We start from the raw sequence: 23739 nt of genomic DNA, 5'->3' as shown, positions 1-23739 counted from the left end.
ATAACAATGCTTCAACTTTCTGATGAATTCCTCCCATGACCAAGGCTCATCATACTTAATCTGATCCTTGAATGCTAATGACAATCCATTGTCGAACATGTGGACCTTTGTCTTCTCATCCTTAAGATAGGGCACATACCTCAACAATTCTAGAAATTTGGTCGTGTACTCTTCATTTATCATGGTACCCATCTTAAGCTCATATAATTCCTTGGCCTTTTTGTCATAATATCTCTCATACAGGTACTTTTCCCTGAATAGTCTTTCAAACTCATCACACATCAGCTCCTCTTCCCTAATACCTCTGATATGCTTAACATCCTCCCACCAAATGTTTGCTTTTCCCTTGAGACTGAAGGTAGCTATCTTGGCTTTCATGTTTTTTGAATAATCATGCAATCTAAAGAACTTCTTCATCCCAAGTAGCCATGCTTCTGCATCTTCTGATTTCTTCACTTCCCCATCAAAAGTAGGAGGCTTGGCTTTCTTGAACTCTTCTGGAAAGTACCCCCTCTCACTCCTCCTATAAGGATGTTGGCGGTGATGGTGATGATGTCTCTCGGAACTAGAGCTAGAATAAAATCCATGAGTGCTAGCCCTCTTGTTAGGTGTATCCAAGGATCTTCCACCTCTCATTGTATCATCCCTGTCCATCCTATACCCCTTATGAGACTTGCTTCCATCTACACCATTTGTCTTTTCTTCCTGTCCATGTATGATCCCTAGTTGTCCCCGTTTCTACAAATCTAAAAGGCTCTAAAGAATCACTTCATTAACCTCGACTTGCTTCTCCTGAGCTCTCGAAAGCCTTTCTAGTTCCTTAATCAACCCCATAATTATCTGCATTGCAATTCATGATTTATGCCTTCAAACTTCTTAATGTGTCTGCAAAACTAGGAGAATGCCCCTCTCCTTGCTGCTTCATTTGATATCTCCTATCCTACCAATGTCCCTTCAGGCCTGTACGAAGAGTCCTATGGACTGTACTCAACTATTCTTCTCTTCATCTGTTGGCCTTCTATTTCCTACAATGTGTCATTGTTAGCTAAATAGAAACATAATAGAAAACTTAACTCAATATATTTCAAGGGAGGTTATTGCGTCTGCACAGGCCAATCAAGATTAGCACAATACAACATATCAAGCATACCAACTCATACATGGATATCATAACCATAACAATAATTAACATGCATTCATATTAAAACATAGACAACTGACATGCATGCATAACAATCTACCTTTACCCCAAGGTCTAGTGTTGCAACCTCACTTTGATACCACCCTGTAACCACCCCATCCCACATTCACCCGCTTTTACAAGCTCTCCAAGTAAACATGAGATGGGAGTTACTATGACGTGACCCAAAATCCAAGTTCCAGATATGGAAGTGGAGTATACTAATTAGAAACTTACTGAAACCTCTCAGGGACGCCAAATCACCCAAGTGTTAGACAACAACCATTGGTGATCAGACTGTGAGTTGGAATTTTTTTTAACTGAGCTTGTAACCCAGCTACACACATAAGTCGCTGTGAGTGCAACTAGAAAGCTCCATCCACACGCATAGGCCTCCCTCCATGTGGTTGTAGCTGAAATTTCCTAGTTTCATGCATGCAGCCAAAAATTCAATGCCACCTTTTCAGAGTTAGCCTACAAGCCACTACCCATAACAACCATGTTTCTAGAATCAAGTTTAAGGTGATGACAAGTCTATGTGACAAGTACTGAGGCTAGATCTTTCTCAAAAGTTTCCAAACACATGAGAACATTTTGTTAAACACATGGTAAACATAGTAACTACAGGTCATGAATGCATATTTGTTCAATGTCTCCTTAACTTCATCAAGGAATCATCAAGAAGGCTCAATAGCCTCTCAAACTAGCTGCAATAACACTTGCTAGGCTATGCATTCACATATCCATTCAATAACTTATCAAATCATGAATAAGATCCATAATAATAACACATCATTTAACCAGGCCTATAACCAACAGATAACCAGAATTAATTAATGACAAATCAGTCATAAAATCAACACAATAACCAATACATGTGCTCATTGATCACAATAAGAAAATAACTCATATTAACATATGAAAATGCCAACCAAGTTAGGGACTTCCATGTACCACCCAACAATAGATTGCACTGAACCAAATCTCTCTTTCATCCAATCACCCCTGTGCCATATTCCAAACATGAATGTGGGATCATATGGGTTAAACCAAAATAAAACCAACCAGGGCTTCCAGAGACCAAACCACCTCAACCCTCAACCAGAGTGATTTCACCTAAACCGGTCCAAAAATCACTAAGTCCAAACAAGCTTGGATACCTCCAACTTTCTTCACCATATCCAGAGGAATTTTCCCGTCTCCCCCCATCTGTCAATAGTTTCAGGAGAAATCCCATCCCCACCCTTGACGCTCGGGAATTTTCTTGAGACCACCTCACCATGATCCAAAGTCTATTGACCATCCAAATCTTAAACCAAAACAAGTCACCCACAACACCATGGTTATCTAGGAAATGGCAATGCAAGGCTGAAACCGTTGTCAATCCTGACAAATCCCATGCCAATGAAAACAAAGCAACTAAATAACAAAATGCATGTATCATGCATCCAAATATCAACATGAAATCACATGTGCAACCTATTACCTACAATGTCCTCTTGTTGTAGCTACTTTTCCAACTTTTTCCTTGTGCTCCCTTGCTTTCCTTGTGCTCTCTTATCTTGGAGCTCTATTTTTGAAAGTGATCAAAACTAGAACTGATAAAAGATGTGAACTATTTTTCTGATGCCTTTTTATCATTGATGTCTAGTCTCTTCCTTTCTTTTTTCCTTTTTACTTCATTTTCCCTCATTTTCTCTCTAATTTCCCTTGCATACATATTTGTGTCTCTTCATCTTCTTTTTCTCCTGTTTTCCTTTATTTCTCATATTAAATTTCCATTTATTGCCTTTTTGCCTTTGCTAATTTCCATAGTCATTGATTAACCACAAGTGATGCCCACTATATTATTTTCCCCTCCACTCAGCTTGGAATATGTGTCCCATGACCTTGGTTTAATTTATTTACATAAAAAATAAACCTGGGGTTGTTACACTTTGCAAGTCCAGCTTTTAGACTTGCCGAGGGTAATTTTTTAGATCTGAGGGTGTTTGCAGTAGATAGTATAGAGCGGAGAAGGTTTACCGAAATTTCTTTGACAATTATTCCTCTCAAAAACAAAAGCTTATTGAGTCTGTGCAAGTTAACGGTTCTTGCTTAGAGGTTGCTTATCATAAGGAGAATGTTGGTCTAAAGCTTGCCTATAGCTACAAGATATTGGATTTGTTTGGAGGGGTACTATGGCTCAATGTTTCAAAGTTGGGTGATGACAAACCATCTTCAAATATTCATGGTCTCTTGCAGATGTAACTCTATGCTCCTGGCTCTGTGCATCTTGTTATCTCGTTATTGTCAGTTTCTAGAAGGTATTGGGCATTTTTATTCATTATCTAATAGATTCAATGGATACCTTGGTTGGTTGGATTTAAAAGGCTCCTTCTCACTTGAATTATAATTCTTATCCTCAACTAATTTCCCTTCACCACCTTCACCTATTCATCCTTCTTTCAGGACTTTGATTTTGGTGTGCTTGTATTGCTCTGGTTCTTTTCAATTTTGCTACAGGGGCTTCGATTATTGTATCTATCATCTGGTTTTGGGGAAGAAGGGAGAGTCTAGATCCCTACAATCATTGGAACTCTCTATATGCGATTAAGAAGTGTGACTGCTTTAAGTTTCAGGAGAAGCGCATATGTTGCCTTCTTGAGGTTAACAAGGTATTGTGGATTATTTTGTTTATCATTGCTCATCAACGTGGTCGTTGTCAATGAGGTGTTGGGTAATGTGACGAGACTAGCGTGTCTCGCTTTAAGGCTCTTGCCCAAGCGGTGACCAGACTAGCAGTTCTTGCTACGAGGTTCTTGCCCAAGAGACGACCACTGTTTACCAATGTGCGGTCCCTCCATGCACTCAAGTTGATATTCAAAGGCTTGAAAGGAATGTTTGTAGGGACAAACTGTTAGTCTTGGAATCTGAGCTTTTGGAAGAAGTTTCTCAATGGCTCCCGAACCGTAGGCACACCAGGGGTAGGGAAAATTAATGTATGCATATAATGACTCTTAACTTCTCAAGGAGAAGCATGATGATAGAAATGAAATCATTTCCTTCTTTAATGATCTTCAAAGGAACCAATGGAGAGTGCAAGATAACCTAGACTATCTGGAAGCTTATATAAGCCATATGGAAAAGCACATACAATGTGAATTTGTTATGAAACCAGCTCACAAAAAGACAGAAAAGATAGATCAACGCCTTAGAATTCAGCCTCTTCGAGGGGGCAACCTCCTTTACATTACATAAATGAAAAATTCTTGGATGATACAAATGACACGACCTCCTTTCTATATATAGGAGTCTAAGGGGTCATAATATAATCAGAGCCAACATAAAAATAATAATGTAAGGGCACAATAATAACAATAGTGGGCTTCTATGAGACACAATAGTAACAATATGGGGACTACATGGGTACAACAACATAATAAGGGGGTTGTACAAATAACAATAAGGGGTTACACTAGTGGTATAGGGGCCTAACATGCCCCTCTCCGTCAAAAAGTGTTGTTCTCAACGCTTGAGTAGTTCTTGATGCTTCTGTATAAAATTCTTGTCCTCCCATGTAGAATCTTCAACGGGTAAGTTCTTCCACTTGATGAGATACTCTAAAATTGATCGATTCGTAGCTGTCGGGTTCTTGTTTCTATGACTGCTCCAGCTTCCAATATGATTTTTCCTTCCTCTTCAAGTTCTGGCAATATTGTTTGAATTGGGCCGAAATCTCTCTTATACCAAATGTTATGAAACCAACTCACAAAAAGATAGAAAAGATAGATCAACGCCTTAGAATTCAACCTCTTCGAGGGGGCAACCTCCTTTACATTACATAAATGAACAATTCTTGGATGATACAAATGACACAACCTCCTTTCTATATATAGGAGTCTAAGGGGTCATAATATAATCAGAGCCGACATAACAATAATAATGTAAGGGCACAATAATAACAATAGTGGGCTTCTATGGGGCACAATAGTAACAATATGGAGACTACATGGGTACAACAATATAATAAGGGGGTTGTACTAATAACAATAAGGGGTTACACTAGTAGTATAGGGGCCTAACAGAATTCGAGTTTCCAACAACCCCAAGCACTAGACTAGACAATGTTACTCGTGTAACTTATTCTAAATCATAAATGAATGTCTGTTTTAATATATTTATGTTGTTTTTTCATCCTTTAGATGTATGGTATGATGAATTATGTAGTCTATTAATTATATTAATAGATGTCAAAACTTTGACATATAACATACTAGTCAATAAATCTATTCAAAGACTAATATATTTTTGTGAAAACGAAGCTCAACGAGATATATATATATATATATATATATAAAATCTCAACTTGAAAAAAAAGTACATCATACCAAATATTTATGATATTAAAAACATTTCTTTTAAATGTTTAAAAATTTGCATTTTAAATGTTCTTTTTTAAATCGATCATGAATCAATATTTTTAGATATAAAAAGTTTATGATCATGAATATATTACAGGAAAAAAAGAGGCTAAAATATACAATGAGCTTGATCTTAAAATAGCATGAACTTATTTTTGTAGTATTAAAGTGGCAAATTATATAGAGCTTTATTCATGTGTTTATGTTACTTCCAATTTAATATGGTAGACGCGGTAGTTGAAGGGTCATAGGCAAATCATGAAGGTTGCTAAGCTAAATAAATTGCTGCTATATATATACTACTGATTTTGATGGAAGACCAAAGTTGACAGGCTCTTCATACTTCAAGTTATACTTAGTTTTTTAACGTGCCTGTGACAAGGAGTATAACAATTATATTTTTTTGGCATTGAAAATGTTTTCAATTTTAGATTGCTTCTTTTTATTTATATATATATTATTTATTTTTGGTGAAATAAATTATTATTACTATTATTATTTTTTTTTTAATTTTTAATTATATTATATTTTAAATAAATTAAATTAAAAAATTATAGTTAAAGTTTTTCTATTAAATTTTATTTTTTTAATAAAATTTTAATTAAATTGGGAAAATCATTGAATTTATTTATTTTTTTAGTTGATCATATTGAGCCCATGGGGTTTTGAATTGATGGTAAATGAGGTGTACTATTAAAGCACTCCTTGTTCTAAATGCACACTAACTATCATCTTCTATAGCATGGCACAATAACTTTCCTTTTCCATAATATGACTTTATTTATACAATTCACTAAGAATATTGTTGTAGATTATGTGATATTTGATATCCCTATTTCCAACTAAATTGTAAAATTTGACTTCATAAATGACAATGAGCTTGAATGTGATCATGGACCTTTAACCTTAACTATAAACTCTGTCATCCACAATAGCGACATGCAAGAGAATTGCGAGAGTCAAAGCCAACTAGTTTCTAACAAAAGTAAAATGGACCTTTCTTAAAGGATTTAAATAGGGATTTACAACCCTCAACTTATAAGGATAACATCATCTCTTCTTAAAGGATTTAAATAGGGATTTACACCTCTCAACTTATAAGGATAACATGAAAAACCTCTATCTCAATTTTACTACAACCTTCTCTACTTCCACTAGCAAGTTCTCTAACAAGGTGTCATATAAAAATAGTAATAAAACTACCAACCCTTGATATGATAGTGATTATAAAATTGCTAGAAAAGGAATTAGGGGTGCTCCTAACGAAACTTTAAAAATTGATAAGATAAATACATACAAATCTCTCATTAAAAGAAGAAAATGTACTATGTAAATAGAAAGCAAGAGAGTTATTGCATCTTTCTAAATATGATCCTAGAAAGTTTTGGAAAAAAATAATAATTCGTAAAACTAAATAAAATAATTTGATTCCCTTGAAGCACTAGAATTCCTACCTTAAGAACCTTTATGGATCTTCTAATGTCATGGACACCATTTTGAATGCCCCTATAGAGGATGATATATTTTATTTTGAAGATACCGAGTTTGGGATTGAGCAGCTCACTAATGGGAATGTAGGTTTTAACCCTGTATAGAAATTAACTGCAAACAAATACTTAAAACAAAAAAATATATACTGGCGAGAACATAAAACAAATATACATAGAGATTTTCCCCCGGGATCCCAAAACCGGGACTACTAGATTTATTTTTCATTATATTCCTTTCAATGTTACAATACATTTACATGTCGAAGCATTCATAAACCCCAATCCATTAACCCTAGATTAGAACATAACCATAGCTCTCTTGAACGAATCTACAAAATATCATGGGTAGAAAACCATCATGTCCAAAACCATGTGCAAAACCCATGCACAAAACCATGGGTAGGTCCACCCACCATCTTTGGGTTCGCCCAACTATTATAACACACACCCAACATTCTTGTTTTCTTTCCACACAGGAATTCACAAGAGAGCATATTCATTGGTCCAGGCTTGCAATGCCAATTGTTTCTCTACACCAAAAAACCTTCTCAGTGCTCACAGACTTCGTCAATGCGTCTGCAAAATTCTTCAAAGTTTCCACCCTTACCATATCACTCAAAAAGTGATACTGAACATCAATGTGCTTTGTCTAAGTAGGGTTTTTTTCCAAGAAAATTTCACTTTGGCTGTCACAGTCTATCCTTATAGCTCTTTGTACCAACCCCATACATGAACACAATATTTGTAACCAAATTGCTTCCTTGCTTGCTTGAATCGCTGCCATGTATTCAACCTCTATAGTTGAAAGCGCCACTACAGATTGTCTCTTTCTCATCCAACTGAATCCTCCTCTAAATATGTTAAACACATACCCACCTGTAGATCTTCTCCGATCTAGATCTCCAACCCAATATGCATCAACAAAGCCATGTATGTACAAAACTCTTTCCAATCCCGGTCTTCCTTGGTAGCACAAATCATAATCACTGGTGCCATGAAAATGCCTGAAAACCTGCTTCACTGTTGTCCAATGCTCCTTCCCTGATTTTGACATAAACCTGCTCAATACTCCCACTGCATGTGCAATGTCTGGTCTGGTGCAAACCATTGCATACATCAGGTTACCAACTGCACTCGCATATGGAACACAAGACATGTCCTCTTCCTCTTCCCCTTCCCGTGTCTTGGGACACTATTCAACAGATAAATTTACACCTACAAGAATAAATACCTTGACTGGTTTACTATCCTGCATATTAAACCTCTGTAATATTGTCTCAACATACTTTCTCTGGTTTAAATAGAGCTTCCTCTTTGCCTGATCTCGTTTAATTTCCATGCCCAAAATATAGTTTGCAGCACCAAGATCCTTCATGACAAATTTAGAGGAAAATTAGGTCTTCAATTATTGGATAATTTCTTTGTCATTTCCAATCAACAACATATCATCCACATACAAGACCAAATAAATAACACGGTCACCAATTAATTTAAAATAGACACGGTGATCTTCTTTGTTCCTTGTGAAGCCAAGTCCCCATATACATGTATCAAATTTTTGATACCACATCCTTGGTGTCTGCTTTATTCCATACAAAGAATTTTTCAACTTGCGCACCAGTTCTTTCTTTCCCTTCTCTGCAAAGCCTTCAAGTTGCTTCATGTAGATCTCTTCTTCCAGATCACCGTGAAGAAATAATGTCTTCACATCCATCTATTCTACCTCAAAATCAAAAGAAACAATAACAAATAAAAGTAATCTAATAGAAGTTAACTTGGCAACATGAGAAAAGATATCACCATAAACAATTCCCGACATCTGGGAATAACCTTTTACTACCAATCAAGCTTTGTATTTCTCCACGTTTCCTTCTATAGTCATCTTCTTCCTAAAGACCCATTTGTTGCCAATGGGTTTCCCTCCAGTCGACAACTCCACCACATCCAAAGTCTCATTTTTGTCCAAAGATGCCATTTCTTCAACCATGGCCTCTTTCTAGAGTTTGCCATCCTCTGAATCCACTGCCTCCTTGACATTTTTGGGATCATCATCAGTAATAGATAAAGCAAAATTTGAACAGAAACAGATGGACTATACCTCTCTGGCTTCCTTCTCTCTTGAACTGATCTTCTCAAGACTAGAGTCTGTGGTTCTTCCTCTTCTGATTCTTGTTCTGCTATATAGCCCGATTCTTCCTCCTTCAGTTCAAACTCTATCTTTTTAGGTTCCTTTGGTAGGAATTCATGTTTAATAACATCTTTCACCTCTCTAAACACCACACCTCGGCTGTACATAACCTTATTTGTTTCCGTATTCCAAATATTATAACTTTTTAAACCATACTTATACCTAATAAAGATGCACCTTTCAGATTTACTATCCAACTTGGTTATTTTCTCCTTTGGAACATGTACATATGCATCGCAACCAAATACCTTGAGATGTGAGAGAGAGGGTTTCTTACCAGTCCATACCTCATGTGGAGTCTTATCCTCCAACATTGATGAAGGTGATCTGTTAAACAGGTAACATGCAATCTCCACTGCCTCTGCCCTTAATTCTTGACATAACCGGACACCACTGAGCATGCTTCTTGCTTTTTCCATCAACGTCCTATTCATTCTTTCTGTAACTCCATTTTGATGAGGTGTGTATGGAGTAGCCTTTTGCTATGCTATACCACACTTCTTACAGTACTCTTCATATTAATTCTTGCAGAACTCTACACCATTATCTGTCCTCAACACCTTGATCTTCTTCTCTATTTGATATTCCATGAGAACCTTAAATTATTTAAACCTGTCAAAGACTTTAGATTTCACCCTGTGGAAATATATCCATGTATTCCTTAAGAAGTCATCTATAAATGATATGTAGTACACAAATTTACCTAGAGATGGAACCGAAACAAGTCCAAACACATACTGTGCACAAGCTCTAATATCCCTTTCGCCCTCTTAGCTCCTGACAGTAAACTCACCCGATTTTGCTTCCCATATACACAATGTTCATAGAAATCAAAATCCATAGAGAAATTATACATACCTTATACCATACCATTACCATGCAATATTTGAAGGCCCTTCCCTCCAATCTGTCTAAGCCTTTGACGCCATAACATGGTCTTTTCTCCATAGACCACTAGATTTTTCTACTCCATTTTCAGAAACCACATAATTGTTGCACCCACCAATAATAGTGCTACCCAAAACCTTGCACAAATTTCCAATTTGAACTCCTTGCATCAACACCAGTGCTCCCTGAACCATCTTGCAGGTATCTTTCTCGAACACTGATTTAACACCTGCATCATCCATCTTGCTTACAAAAATCAAATTTCTGGCCAATGCAAGAATATGCAGAACACAAGGAAGTGTTCTAATCCTTCCACCTTGTAACTTTAGCTATAATTTACCACGATCGATGATTCTGACCTTCCTATCATCCCCTAATAAGACATGACCACCATCATATTTCTCATACTCGTAGAACTACGCCCTATCGAGAATGAAGTGAAAGGATGCACCTCAGTGAATCAACCATGCCTCATGATCTACATGTGTACTTGAAGAAGAATCCAAGTACACATCCCCACCTTCATCTGAGGTGGTTTTCACCTCTGTAGAAGGATAATCATCATGTCCCTTTCGTTTCTCAGGAGCTTTAGATCTACAATCCTTTTTGTAGTGCCTTTCCTTTCCGCATTCCCATCATACCTTTACAATTTTTCCTGGAGATTTAGATCTCCCTCTAGATTTAAATCTCCCACTTGAGGACTTATTTTTGTTTCTGTTCTAGGATCGTCCTCTTACAAACAAGGCATCTCCATTATGGCTCTCCATAATTTTCCATCTCATCTCCTTTGACAACAAGGATGAGACTATTTGATCAAACTTCAAGGTAGTTGTATTGGTACCTATAGCAACAACCAGACTATCCCACGATTTTGGTAGAGAACACAATAGATTGATGCACTTATCTTCGTCTGAAATTTTTATATCAACAGATAACAACTGGCTTACCAAAATATTAAAGGCGTTCAGATGCTGTCATCGATTCTCCCTCCTTCATCCTCATGTTATACAGCTTTTTTTGTAGGAACAATTTGTCCACAAGAGACTTAGATTGATCCAAATTCCACAACTTGTCCAACAAAGCCTTCGTCGTAGCTTCTCCTGATACATTCAACAATACTAAATCAAAGAGACATAATCGTATTTTGTTCTTCGCCTAGTCTTCTGTCGACATTCCTGTTGGTACCTTATTTGGATCTACAACGATTCACTTATCTCTATCCCGTAATAGATCCTCCATCTTGAGCTTCCACAACTCAATATTTCGTCCATTGATTTTTTTTATTTCTATCTTTCCACTATTCGCCATCTCCTTTCACTGTAATAATCGATCCTCTAAATTTTCCGCTATAACAAGATTGACCTCATGCTCGAGCAAAACCCCTTAGCTGCAAAGGTATCCCCTTGAAGCTGAAACAACTCTAATACCAAATGTAGGTTTTAACCTTGTAAATAAATTACCTGCAAACGAATTCTTAAAACATAAAAATATATAATGGTGAGAACATAAAACAAATATACACAAATATTTTTCCCTGGATCCAAAAAATGTGACTACCAGATTGAATTTTCATTATATTCCTTTCAATGTTACAATACATATATATACAAGTTGAAGCATTCATAAACCCAAATCTATTAACCCTGGATTAGAACATAACCATAGTTCCCTTGACCAAATCTGCAAAATACCATGGGCAAACAACCATCATGACCAAAACCATGTGCAAAACCCATGCAAAAAACCATGGGTAGGTTCGCCCACCATCTTTGGGTCTTCTCCCCATCCTTGGGTCAGTATAAGAAAAAAGAAAAAAATTCCCAAGCTGTTGCCCTGGACCTAGTGCAGGGGAGCAGTACCACCCCCCTACAAACCCCCCGATAGGGGGCTTATGACCCCGCAATGTACAATGGAAGAAGCTAGTCATGGAAAGAATATAACACACACTAAATAGGAAAACTTAAATATTGAAGGCTACCAAGATGGAATTTTTAAAATGGGAGGGCTTATCCCCATCCCTCACATACACAAGCTATTTATTTTTGGCAATGAAGCAAGGCTTCCCTAAGGCTTGGATGTAGAGTCTCATTTTGCCTATCCTTATAAGTCAAGAAAGCATTCCCTCTAGTTAGAGGACCATTATGATTAGCCACATTTTAGCCAAGTTGTACAAAATTATTTTGGAAAAGAAGATTAGCCTATGGCTTGAATGCCATGCTAAAAGAGGAAAAGGCAAAGCTAGGTTTAAGAGATATCATTCAACTATGGACCATCTTGTTACTCTTAGGATCATTTCACAGGAATTCTGCAATAATAAAACTGATCTCTTCTATTGTTTTGTTGACTTTAGAAAATATTTTGACATTGCTCCTAGGAAAAAGCTATGGAAGAGGTTAGAAGAGATAATGGTTCATCTTGAGTTGAGGGTTATTGTGATAGGGTTGTACGAGAATGTAATTGTGAAGCTTAGGACCACTGAGGGTTGGTTAGAAGAAATGAAATGCAATATTGTAGTCTAGCAAGGGTGTCCCTTATCCCCTACCTTTTTTGACATATACATTGAGAAGCTAGAAGAGTGTCTAGAAGATGCAAGTTGTGTTGGCCCCATGCTCATTGGTATAGTCATAACTCGTCTCCTTTATGCCGATGATATTGTTATTTTAGTGAGTAGCCATTACAATATTGGATTAAAACAACTAAGAATTCTCAAATATTTCTGCTCCAAGATGGGTGTGACTGTTAATACTGACAAAACTAAAGTCATGATAATTAAATCCAAAAGATCACATATGATACTTTCATATATGACAACAACTACTTGGAGGAATTTCCTTCATACACATATCTCGGAATCAACATCCATCACAAGCTCAATTAGAATTATAACATCGAGAGAAGGATAAATGGAGGATGGAAAACTTGTTATGGGCTTGAAAACAATTCCAAGTCAACAAATATTTGGATATGGGTTAAAAAAATCCTCTTTGAGACTCTCGTCACTTCTATTATTTTATATGTATGTGAGGTTTGGTGTTGCAGTATCTATGAAAATTCATGGAGGAAGATTGAACATATCTAAAAGTAGTTTATAATCTACAATCTCAAGATTAAAGGAAATTCTCCCTACCTTATCCCCTTGATTGACGAAAGCCTTTCCCCAATTGAAAACATGACTATGACTATGTATCTTATGTATAAGAAGAAGTTATTCAAAATGGAAGCCAAGATGTTTCCTAAAATTGCTTCTAATTCTACCTAGAACCCACACCTTCGGCTCAAGTGAGGATGAAATAAGGATTCCCAGTCTTGGATAGACCACTGGGGGATAAATGAGGAGATCATTTTGTAAAATAGGGATAATATGAAAAATATTATTACTTTAAAATTTAAAGAGAAAATGTAGGGAAATCAAGAGTTAGAGGGGAAAATGAAACTATGATTATTATGAGGTAATAAACCCTGATCTCAAAAAAATAAAATATCTATCTGTCTTGACTAGCATTAAGAAGAAAATGAACATTACTAAGATAAGAACTAATGCTCATGTCAATTGGAGTTATCTTGGGTGGTTGGGTGGAATGGTTGTTATCTTCCCTACCTAGGTTCAAATCCTCTTTAGTGACATGATGAGCATTGTTGTAATGATTTTTTTCCTATCAATATTGTTGTATTCGCTTTGTGCCTTGTGAACTCTTAAGTTAGTATACTTGTGGCCTGGCTTGGTACCAAAATCCTCACTCTAGCCCTCGATTTGAGAGGGAGGTTGATTTCTTTCCTCGAAGAAAAGGAAAGAAAATAACTAATGCTCATGAGATTCATAGTGAAACTCGACATTGACCAATTAATGAGATGAAAGAGTCTGCCACCTTTATGATATTAACATGGTACACACTTTTTCTTAAAATGTTTATCCTATACTTACATTGATCTATTTTTCAAAATATTTATCACATTACCAACCTTCTTGACCTTTTAACAAAACACAACTATAGTGATTTCGAAATGCTTCTCTCATTACTTTTTGAACATAAAAATAAAATGTTAAATAATTATGATTAATCACTCACCTTCTTAAAGTTTGGTAAACCATATATATATCACACCGAACATTATTGAGAATGATGATCATCCATATAAACCAACAAAATTTTAACATTTTCAATATTTTTTTTTTAAGTACCTATACACAAACACATTATAAATAACTTCAAAATAATAAAATTATTTTTTTATTTCTTTTAATAACTTTCCTATTACATACCACATGCAACCCACCACAATTTTAGCGTTACAATGCTACCTTTCTCTTACACACTTCACCTATAGAATCTTACCACCGTCACTTTCACATACCATACTTACATGATCTTACCAGCTTTACAAATAGATTCATTAAGTGATGGTATTTTTTTAATTATTTAAAAATATTAAAGAATAATTTTATTATGAGATTTATATGTTATTTTAAAAAATTGAATACAAATGAAAAGATAATAAATATATATATTTTTAATTTTTAAAATGAATTCAATTAACCATTAATCAATATAATTTTATATATTACAAGTTTATTTTACAAGTTAAATAAATAATTTAATAATTTCAAGCATTTCTTTAAAAAATATTATCGTTGAAAAAATTATAATATAAAAATCTAAAATATTGTTAAATTTCTATAAAAAGATAATAAATTTCTATAAAAAGATAATAAATATATATTTTTTAATTATTTAAAATGAATTCAATTAACCATTAATCAATATAATTTTATATACTACAAGTTTATTTTATAAGTTAAATAAATAATTGAAATTATATTACAAGTTTATTTTATAAGTTAAATAAATAATTTAATAATTTCAAGCATTTTTTTAAGATATATTATTATGAAAAATTATAATATAAAAATTTAAAATATTGTTAAATTTCTATTATTATGATACAATGTTGAATCATTTTCTATCTTAATATTTAAAAGAGGAGAGAATATCACAGTGTTCTCTTTTATTTCTTCGTGGATGTTTGTTTTGTTTTTTGGTTTAATGTAATGTTTTTGTCAATATTTAACAAATAAGTTAATATTTTTGGCAACGTTGAGGGCTAGTTCAATTGGTTGAGTTTTTTTTGTTAAAACACTTTTGCTATTTCCTTGATGGGGTGATCAACCCTTTGATAAAGGGGCTTTGGGATCCCCACCCCCAACAACATGTCATTCATGCGAAAATTAAAGAAGGTAGGTACTAGGCTCATGGCCCAGAGAAGGAATTATCTAGAGGGAATGGGTATAATTATCTGGTTAGTATGGTGGAGCATGAACATTTTGGTGTCTTGGGTGATGAGAAGGGATGCCAAGGAGGTTGATCACAGTTACGACTATTATTCAGGCTTGTGGTGAGATCTGAATGACCATTGCTGCGAGGGAATAAGGGAGGGCGTTGACCTTTCTGCATGGTATTGCTCTCAGGATTTTGTTTGGGATCCGAGCGCTCATTTTGTTTTCAGCACCGCCTTTAAGAGTAGTGACCTCCCTTCTTAGTAAGTGAACTTCAAATTCCAAGTATTCTCCTCCCTTTGTTGGTGGTCTAGCCACACACTTCAGGCGTGGGAGATTTGTTATCTCTTCTGGTGGTCTTCGTGGGCTTCAATATAGTCTCTCTTTGTTGTCTCTGAAGTAGATAGTCTACAAGAGGAAGAGCTTCTGCTCAGTCCCTCTCTGGCTTATTGTTGTGTTTCTAAGGTTGTGTCTTGGTCTAGAATTTCCAAAGGACCCCTGAGGTATGCGACTGTTGTAGTATTGATTCTGGTGTGTAGTATAATTTCGAGCCTCCGACCGGGTTTAACATTCCAGGATTATGGTCAATTGCAGCCTCTTCTTCTGTATGTGGCTCTGGTTCGTCCTGGTGAATTTCTTGGGTGGGTAATCTGTCTTGGATGGGTTTCTGTCAGTGGTTTTTGGGAGCCCCTCTTACCCAAGACCTTAGGTTGATGTCGAGACGTGGGCTCATCTATTTAGTACCGGGTCTACATTCCTCCAGGGTCTCGGGGACCTTCTCCAGTTATTGGGTTGGCTCCTTGTTGTTGTGTCGGGTCGTCGTGGGAAGTCTGGTATAGGAGTCTCGGTGGCGGTTTCGTGGGAGTGTCCACTTGTGTCTTCGCCTAGTTTTGAGAGTCTTTCTTATTTGCAGGGATTTCGTGTCAACGTGGGAGACCCCACATAGGGGGTGGCCAGTATGCACATCCAGGGGCACGTGCAGGCAGAATCCTCCTCCAACAAGGAGCACTCTGATAGTTTGGACAGGGAGGAGGAGCTTACATAGGACCCAACTCTCTCTCCTGGTCATGTTGTCCAACCATCATCCCTAGACTCTATTGCTGATAAATTGAGGGGAATCCAAGCCAACCTGGACACCCTTTGAGACCACATATATGATGGTAGAAGTGAATTAATGGCCTACATGAGTGATATCCAATTTATTCAGTCTGAGATTCTAGAACAATTAGATAATATACACAAAAGTCAGAGGCAGACTAATGAAAACATGCATGAGATAGAGGCCCGCCTGGAGCACATTGACTTCCATATGCATGAGAGGCAGGGTCCTCTAGCAGTTCAGACTATGCACCCTCCCTGCCTGCCACCCTGATATGCAGTCGACCAGTTGTTTGCTTATTTTGCTCGTTTTTTGGCATGTATGGCTTCACAGCCCTCCAGAAATAAAGGGCCAATTGCAAAATATTATGTATTACATTCCAGCTCTCCTCGCCAAAAAATCCAATTGGAGTAAGACAAGAAGAGTTGTTGAAAATCAATATGTACTTTGCTTTTTCCTAATAATATAATATCAATTTGTTGATCGACAAAAAAAGAAGAAGCACTTTTTCTATTGAGACGTCAAAGTTCAAATCTCTTGATACTCTTGGGGCCAAGCTTAATGATTGTGCCAATGGAAAGTGATCCCTTCAAGTGAATCTACCTAATATGAATATTCCATAGATATAAGAGTCCCCAGTCTCTGAAGCCCATAAATCACATATAAAAAGATAAAAATAAAAATAAAATATTAAATTAACATACTTGGAAGGAAAAACTTGTTCTCCATTACACGAAGCTACTAATATGGGACAATCTTGTCATAGTGACCAGAAACACATCTTACTAAAAACTTTTAATCTTTTTAAAAACTTTAACAACATCTTATTTTTATGGTTTACAAATTCTAATTTCTTTTTATTATATATTTCAAATAGTTTTTATAACAAATATTTAGAATATCTTCAATAATAATAATTATATTTTTAAATACAAATAATTTAAAATTCAATATTAAGTAATTTATTTTTTATAATATTATTCTAAATATTATGCATTTATATTCTTGAAAATAAAATATATAATTGTAATTATTTAAATTAATTAAAATAGTTAAATGATTAACTAATTATATAATTTAATTGACTCAATTACAACTTTTGCTAACACATTATCTCAATCAACTAATCAATTAGAATTCGACAACATTTCCTCCATCTTCAATTTTTCTTTCATCAAAGGAAGAGAAGAGATTAATTCAAACTCATAAAAAAAACTCCTTTTAATCAAAATATGATACAAATATAAAATATATCAACACTTGTTGATCTATATATTGCTTATTTCTACATGCTTCATTACAATGGATAGCTAATTCACATAAGGCGAAAATTGAAAACCATTTTTTTTGTTTTTTTTGGTGTTGCAAGGGGCTTAAAAAATAAATTTGAATATTTGTATACTTTTTAATAGTAAGTTAATATATAAAAATAATAATTTAGAAAATTAAAATGGAGCGTTAAATTATGGTTAAAGTCGAATGATATGTTAAATGGGGAAGCATGAGTTGTAGGGGTTATTTTTTTCCTTGATGAAGGAAGAGAGATTCAATATGCTTGAGGATTGGGGATCTCAACCAATAACTAAGCTAAATTTTTTAGCTTTGTGGTAGGGATTAGAATTAGAAATTTCAAGGAAAAATCAATATTTACTGGTCTTTGGAGTCTTGATGATTGTAATCCAGTAGGTGTGCAAGCTCAAAGAAAAATCTGAGCAAAACTAAGCTCACTTTCTACCTAGAATAAGTCTCCAAATTATAAATTTTGAAAGTGTTGATTTATTTCATGTTAAAAGACGTCTCAATTTGGTAGGAAACTCTAGCAAATAGGGGCATCTCTTTGGAACAAGGACAAATGATTTTGGATGATGGAAGTCCAATTAATAAACCATTACCATCATATTCATTTCCACAACTTTGAATTTGGGGGCATTAAATGGAATTAAAGTTCAGTTAAAAGGATGGGACATTCGATGTCCCACATTCATTAACTTTCCTTTCATTCCTTTTGCTCTGACGACTCCTTTCTAATGTAGAGTATTGTGACTGCACATACATCTAGCTAGCCCATGCATTTCAAATCATGTCAGCGGACAGGGGGAGGATGACTCTCCCCATTATTAAATTAGGGAGGATGCACAAAGTTGACATCTCTAATACCAAGATGCAACAAACACACTTACAATATTTGATTTTAATGGAGTAGGTTTCAACTTGCAGAGCTAATCTTAAGGTGATGGATCTCTATGTCTGACGAATGCATGAGAATCAATGTTGCATTGAAGGCGTTGCGAGGATCGACAATCTGGACAAGGTGGGTTTATGTGGTTATAAGAATAGTATGGGTCGATTCACCATTATAGGGGTGCAAGTCTAGTTCACAGTTTGTCTTGGAAAACATAAGGCTCATGGTGTGAATTTCTCAATGGAGAGTCATCCCATTGATGAGAATGAGGAAGTCACCTATTAATTGGCCCAATTGATTGTATATGTGGAATTTATCATGAATTTGATTTCTAGGCAAGGGGAAATGATGTTGATAGAGTCACAAGCCCATTTCGCTTTATTGAATCATAAACTCAGTCTGATGGAGACCAAGCTGGAAAGGATGCATGTGACAACCAAATGTTGAATTTTAGGATGGGAAATTTGGTCGCCTCATAAAAAAACGGGGAAATTGGGGTGAAAAATGAAGAGTCTGAAGAATTCACAGTCTAGCAAGTTGTGACACTAGATTTGTAGATGGTAGCAGTTGATGAGATGAACGCAAGCTCAGTTTCTTCTCCTCCTCATACATGGCCTGAAATTAATGGAAATGAACTTAATTCCACTTCTAGGGTGAACACTGTAGGCTAGCTCTATTTTTTAGTTTAAATTATGTTATGAAAATATGTAGCAATCTTAGGAGTTTTTTGGAGGCTATATAAGAAAAGCCAACTTAGAACAGTTTCATGTAAATAAAGAGATACAAGATTCAACCTTTTTTGGAATCTCCTGAATGTAATGGAAGAAGATTTTTTTCCAAAAGTGTAAAAGGTTATAACCTTCAAACCAGATTGAATTAATAGAAAATCCATAACCATTTCCCTTAAAAAAAATGGAGGGTTAAATTGGTTTTTATTTAAAGGATTTCAAAAACCCTAAAAAATATGGTTTTTATTTATAGTTCAAGGTTTGATGCTCTAACTACAAGGACAATTGCCTTTTTATGTCTATTTAGCTTTCTTATAGATGTTTTAGATTATGTTTATGTAGAATGTGGAGACAAACCAACCATGGATAGAATCATATCAAGGAGGTTAGACCAATTATTCAAAGGCATGAAGACATCAACTAGGCCAACAAAAATGCACTAATGGTAATCTCCTCCAAAATCACAAAACTTAAACAGGTAAGTGCCACTCATAATGCTAATATTATGACTCTCCTTCTACTTTAGAAACAATGAATTGACTCATTGTATATAAAGTATAGCAAACTTCACTACCGAGTTCTCTCTCAGCATGTAGAATCTCTCTCCTTCACCACTAATAATTATGGTACTAAGAATTGGCTTCAAGTAAAGATAAAGGAAGAAACTGTCCATCAAATACATGATCCTATGGAAATTGAAGGTCTAAGTTCCCCTCATCCTAACAAGGGGCGAGAAGAACAAGGTAGTGTCTTTATCTAACTTCAGTTTGAATGCCTTTTCAATCTATGTGTATTTTTTCTCAATATGTTTGGACGTGACACTCACATAAATACTTGGAATATCTGCTTTATGGAGATTTTTTTGTATATATATATATATATATATATATATATATATATATATATATATATATATAGATATTAAATTGGAAAATTGTCTAGTTTTGAGGAAGTTCCATTAACCTTGTTGAATCTAATCAATGATATTGAACTCATGGTATTACATGTTGTAAATCCTCTAAAAGGCTTGGGGATTTTCCATTGTAATGTGCTAGAGTTGAGAAAAGTAGAAGGTTCACTTGGCTAGGACAACGGTGTTCTCTAGGTTGGTTGCATTTAAGGCAAAAAAATAATAGATCTATTATTAGATTGGTTTTTTCTCGGTTGGGGATTTCTAGAGTAAATGATGGTGTGCATGGCTTATGTGTGTCGTTGTTATGTATGATTTGTTATCATTTATTTTTCCCATTTTGTTTTTTATCTCTAACAATTGGTGTCAGAGTTGAGGGAAGAACACTTTATGTAATATATGTCATGTGGTTGTACATGGTCTAAGGAGAGACGGGTGTAGAAATATGGACTACACTAAGGATTGTTGAGCTACAGTAAGGAGGCCATCTAGTTGCATGGATAGAGTTCTTGAAGGTAGCCATCGAATATGTGGCAAAGTGTTTTCTTGAAAGTGGCAACAACTTTGCATCATTGACATAAAAGACACTACCAAGTATGATGAGGAACTTTCAATAGAGTGCAGGGCATGGTGAGATCCCTAATGGGCACCTGTAAAAACGAGTCTAAGAAAGAAGTGACCAAGTAGGTGGGAATGTGGGTAATAAGAACTAAATATGGAAGAAATAGTGGAAGAATATCCAACCAATGATTAGTGGACACAAGCAAGTAAGCGTGTTGGGAAAATAAAAGTGATGCCTGCTAAATGGATGTGAGCTAGGATGATGAGAGGCTGCAAGTGAAAATGGGGTTTTAAGGTCATGACAAGGTGAGGTGAGCTCATTGGATGATTGTTGAGTGGAGGTTAAGGAGTATGTGCAAATTATGGATTGGCATGGGATGAAGATATAATGAGGAAAAGGTCACATAGTTGCATGGATGAGAGAATGTAGATGTATTTGATGGTTTCAATGCTTGGTGAAGGAGCTAACATGTTATGGAGAGCCAGAATAGTGCATGAACACCCTAGAGTGTCTGGTCCAAGTTGTAAAGCCTAGACATAGGTAGGATGTATTCCCCAAGTTTTTTAAAGGATCTACTATTCGACCATACATATTGTAGTGTGGTAACATATGATGTCATTCCTCTCATGCATAGAGGTGATGGAGGATCAAGTTATGAAATGAACCACTTGAATCAGTATGAGGGTGGTAGGTCTAGTCGTATGCTAGCTTAAGGTTAGTTTGTTGTAAGATATGTTATTCAAGCATACATGTTGTAGTGTGGTGGCACATGGAGTTATGTATGATCAAGTTGTGGAATGGACCACTTAAATAGGTACGAGGGTGGTATATGTAATCATATGCTAGCTTGAGGAGGGAATGCGAGATCTCAAAATGTGAGATGGTTGATAAGCCATGTATGAGAAAAAGTGTCTTAGAAAATTGTTAGATAAATGGCTGGTTACCCATTTTGTTGGATGGTAGATTTTTTATATGGACTTCAACAATGATATTATAACCAAGTTATTGTTGGAAACATTTAGAGGGAAGTGAATCAGTATTTCAAAAATTTAAGCATCAACAATTAACCAATAACAATGATATATGGACTTCAACAATGATATTAGGATCAAGTTATTGTTGATAACACTGAGAGGGGGGAGGGGGGGTTAATCAATATTTCATAAATTTCAACAATTCAAGCATAAAAACAATTAATCACATCAAAGGAACACAAGATATATATGAACAATATATTTTTATTACAAGGGAAGCTACAACTTCTAGTTTAATAACTATAAATAGAAGTGCTACATCCCAACGATTAACCAGCTCCCATTGGAAGGAGGAAACAACCTCCTAAAGGAAGCTACAACTTCCTTTCCTAGCACCACCCTACAACCCTCTAGAATAAAAGATAAAATAAAAACTTCTTGGGCTCCCGTACCAGGGATAATGACCCAAATACAACAATATACAATCACTGCTATCTCTACCTGAACATATTCAACTTTGGATATGTTCCAATAAGCATGCCATTGTAACACTGATCCCCAATGCAAAAAAATAGATTCTAATTCATACCTTCAATCAATTTCTTTAGATATGCCTTAGAATAGACCTCAGATTGTGCTTTTAGTAGCTCAGATCTCCCTCAGAAACTATGCCACATAACAGGTTGTTGATATTCCTTGAAATATAACTCAAATTTGCTTCAAGACTTCTACAAGGATGGCATCAGGGTCTGCTCCAAACTTCTACAAGTATGAATTCAATATCTGCTCCAAAATTCTACAAGAATAACTTCAAGATATGCTCCAAACTACTATAAGAATAACTTCAATATTTTCTCCAAACTTCTATAAGAATGATGCCAAAATGAATTTCAAAAATCGTGCCAAAAGTACTTCCATAGATAACCTCTCCAATCCGACCTCTCCTCACTCTAGTTCATGAGATATGAACCCCATAAATACTTATTTTCTTTTCTTCTTTCAACAGATCCGAATTTTCCTTGAGCGAATTGCTAAAATGCCTCCTCCTCACACGTATATATAGTGCATTCGGGGTTTAGACTAGGCCGACTTGTCCACTTGTTGGACTGGTTTGTGCAAGTGGCAAAATGTATAATGAATATTCAAAAAATCATATCTACTCAATTGTGAGGAGTTAGAGGGAGTTCAATATACCATTGGAAAGGTCTAGGCATAAGATTTCCAACCATGTATGTTATACTTCCATTTGAGCTAGGTAAATGGAGTAAAAAATCATTCAAAAACAGGGTATCCAAATGGAGCATCAAAAAATAAAAATTCATCTCTCTTCAATCATGAGGAGTTAGAGGGATTACCATATGCCATTTGAAAGGTCTCGATGAGGGATACTGTAACAACCCATAGTTTATTTTCCATGTAAATAAAAACAATAACCAAGGTCATGGGACACATATTCCAAGCTGAACGTTGGGTAAACATTATGGTGGGCATCACTTGTGGTTTAATAATGGCTATGGAAATTCGCAAAGACATTGACAAAGGAAAAGAGACAATAAATGGAATCGAATTATGAAAATACAGGAAAATAGGAGAAAAGGAAGATGAAGGGACACAAATGTGCATGCAAGGTAAATTAGAGAGAAATTGAAGGAAAATGAAATAAAAAGGGAAAAGGAAAGGAAGAGACTAGACATCAATGATAAAAAGGCATCAAAGAAATAGTTCACAACTTTTGTCAGTTATAGCTTTGGTTAATTTATCTTTTGTTTCTCTTACTCTTTCAAACTTATAGCATGATTGGAGCATCCTAGCATTCACTTGGATTTGGATAAAGCAAGCAAAGAACAAGCAAGGAATTGGAGG

This window comes from Pinus tabuliformis, chromosome 7, assembly GCF_031772625.1.
Source record: "Pinus tabuliformis cultivar Carrire ecotype Pingquan chromosome 7, CPIR1, whole genome shotgun sequence".
In the NCBI taxonomy this organism is placed as follows: domain Eukaryota; kingdom Viridiplantae; phylum Streptophyta; class Pinopsida; order Pinales; family Pinaceae; genus Pinus; species Pinus tabuliformis.
The sequence above is the reverse complement of the archived record's forward strand: the minus strand, read 5'-3'. Positions refer to the sequence as shown.